Source organism: Arachis hypogaea, chromosome 19, assembly GCF_003086295.3.
Source record: "Arachis hypogaea cultivar Tifrunner chromosome 19, arahy.Tifrunner.gnm2.J5K5, whole genome shotgun sequence".
In the NCBI taxonomy this organism is placed as follows: Eukaryota; Viridiplantae; Streptophyta; class Magnoliopsida; order Fabales; family Fabaceae; genus Arachis; species Arachis hypogaea.
Window position 1 is genome coordinate 65,112,865 of NC_092054.1, and position 3,127 is coordinate 65,115,991.

Genomic DNA, 3,127 nt, shown 5'->3' on the forward strand with positions numbered 1-3,127 from the left:
TCGTGGCATTTACAACACGCTGGACTTTACAAAGCTCGTGGAAATCTGAGTGAGAATTCTAAAGCTACAGAGTCCATTGTGGATCACAATCGTGATGTGAATGCCAATATGGCAAATCTGAATGAGAATGAGCAACCTAGAAGAGTGCTTGGCTCATACACTGCTCCTAATGCAGATCTTTATGGAAAAAGCATTGTAGTGCCTCCTATAGCTGCAAACAACTTTGAACTGAAGCCACAGCTTGTTACTCTTGTGCAAGAAAATTGTCAGTATCGTGGACTTCCTTAGGAAGACCCAAATAAATTTATTTCTAATTTCCTACAGATTTGTGATACTATGAAGACTAATGGAGTGAATCCTGAGGTATACAAACTCATGGTCTTTCCATTTGCTGTGAGGGATAGAGAAAAGTTGTGGTTAGATTCTCAACCCAAGGAGAGTCTGGAATCTTGGGAAGAGGTTGTCACTGGATTTCTAACTAAATTTTTCCCACCTCAAAAGCTGACTAAGCTAAGGGTGGAGGTTCAAACCTTTAGACAGAAAAATGGTGAGACCCTCTATGAAGCTTGGGAGAGATTCAAGCTACTTACTAGGTAATGCCCTCCAGACATGTTCTCTAGATGGACTCAGCTGGGTATCTTTTATGAGGGCTTATGTGAAATGTCCAAGATGCGCTTAGATAATTCTGTAGGTGGTTCTTTGCACATGAAGCAGACACCAGAGGAGACCACTAAACTTATTGAGTTGGTTGCTAACAACCAATACTTATATTCCTCTAACAGGAATCCTGTGGCCTTTGTAACCCCTCAGAAGAAAGGTGTTTTAGAAGTGGAAGCTGTTGATGCTCTTCTTGCTCAGAACAAACTTTTGTCTCAGCAAATAAGTCTAATTACTCAACAGTTGAGTGGAATGCAAGTTTCAGCTGTCAACACCCAGAATACACCTCAAGAGGTCCCTTATGATATGACAGGTAATTTTATGCAAAATGAGAATTACGATTATGCTCAATCATCTTCTGAATAGGTCAATTACATGGGGAGTGCTCCTAGATACCCCAATAATGATCCATACTCAAAGACCTACAATCAGGGGTGGAGAAATCACACAAATTTTGGGTGGAGAGACCAACCTCAGAGGTCTCAGAATTTTAACAATAATTCTCAGGGCAGTTTTCAGCATAATAATCAAAATAACCACCAGTTTTAGTCTCATCAACAACAACCACCTCAGCAGGCATGCTCTCAACCCCAGCAGAACACTAATTGGGAGACAATGATGAACAGTTTTATGCAGAAAATCAGAGCTTCTATTAGAAACTTAGAGGTGCAAATGGGCCAATTGAGCAAGCAAATACCTGAGAGGTCTTCAAGTACATTTCCTGGTGATACAATGGTGAACCCAAGAGAAGATTGAAAGGATATTCAATTGAGAAGTGGTAAAGTAGCTGGTTCTGGAACCAAGGTCAATGAGGAGCTAGTTGTAAAAGAAGCTCTAGAGGAGAAGAAAGAAGAAGTGGAACACGCCCCTCCAAAGCCTACAGACAACCCATTCCCAGATTCTCTTGACACTTATCCTACATTGCCCAAGGCTCCTGAGTACAAGCCTAAAATTCCATACCCTCAAAGGCTTCAGAAGGCTTCCAAGGACAAGTAATTTTCTAGATTTTTAGAAGTCTTCAAGAAGCTACAGATCAACATTCCTTTTGCAGAGGCTCTTGAGCAAATGCCTCTTTATACTAAATTCATGAAAGAATTACTGACTAACAAGAGGAATTGGAAGGAACAAGAGACAGTGGTGCTTACTAAGGATTGCAGTGCTATTATTCAACATAACCTTCCTGAGAAGATGCAGGATCCAGGGAGCTTTGAAATTCCTTGCACCATTAGAGATGTCACCATTCAGAGAGCTTTATGTGATCTTGGGGCTAGTATCAATCTCAGGCAACTTTTAGTGATGAAAAAGCTCCAAATTGAGGAGGTAAAACCCACTCATATTTCTCTTCAACTTGCTGATCTTTCTATTAAATTTTCTGTGGATGTTATTGAGGATTTACTTGTGAAAGTAAGACCGTTTATTTTTCTGCTGATTTTGTTATATTGGATATGGAAGAGGATGCAAAGTCCTTTATTATTCTTGGTAGACCCTTTTTAGCTACAGGTAGAGCTTTGATTGATGTGCAAAAGGGTGAATTAGCTTTGAGGGTCAACAAAGAACAGGTGGTCCTTAATTTGTTTGAAGCTCTCAAACACCCTAATGATTCTGAAGGGTGTATGAGAGTTGATATTGTTGAACCACTTGTTCAAGAGGTACTGGAAGCTGAGGTACTTGATGATGTTCTAGATCCTATTTCTAAATAAGAATTAGTTGAAATTGATGATTCACCACCCCCAGAAAGCACTGGTGAGCACGCCTAAAAGGGAGGAGGAAGTCCCTAAGCTTGAGCTCAAACTCTTGCCTCCTTCTTTGAAATATGTGCTCTTGGGTGAAAATAAGTCATATCCAGTGATTATTAGCTCTTCCTTGAAGCCTGGTGAGGAAGAGGCGCTTATTACAGTGCTCAGGAGCCATAAAACAACTCTTGGGTGGACCATTGGTGATTTAAAGGGGATTAGTCCAACCAAGTATATGCACAAGATCCTTCTTGAAGATGATGCTAAACCGGTTGTGCAACCACAAAGGAGACTCAATCCAACTATGAAAGAGATGGTCCAAAATAGGTAATAAAACTATGGGAAGCCGACATTATATACCCTATTTCTGACAGCACTTGGGTGAGTCCTGTGCAGGTAGTTCCCAAGAAAGGAGGGATGATAGTGATCAAGAATGAAAAAATGAGCTAATTCCTACAAGGACAGTCACAGGATGGAGAATGTGCATAGACTATAGGAGGCTCAGCACTGCTACAATGAAGGATCACTTCCCCTTGCCTTTCATTGATCAGATGCTTGAGAGGTTAGCTGGTCATGCTTTTTATTGTTTTCTAGATGGATACTCTGGATATAATCAAATTGTAGTGGACCCTCAAGATCAAGAGAAGACAGCATTCACATGCTCTTTTGGAGTTTTTTCTTATAGAAGAATGCCATTTGGACTCTGTAATGCCCCAGCAACTTTTCGGAGGTGTATG

General features: G+C 40.6%; 1 non-coding gene across 1 annotated transcript; it reads right to left on the bottom strand.

Moving 5' to 3' along the window:
- Positions 1-508: 508 nt before the first annotated feature.
- On the bottom strand, positions 509-614 carry LOC112780344 (small nucleolar RNA R71). The gene has a single exon (XR_003191187.1). It is a non-coding gene; the product is annotated as a small nucleolar RNA R71 (small nucleolar RNA).
- Between the last annotated feature and the right edge of the window lie 2,513 nt (positions 615-3,127).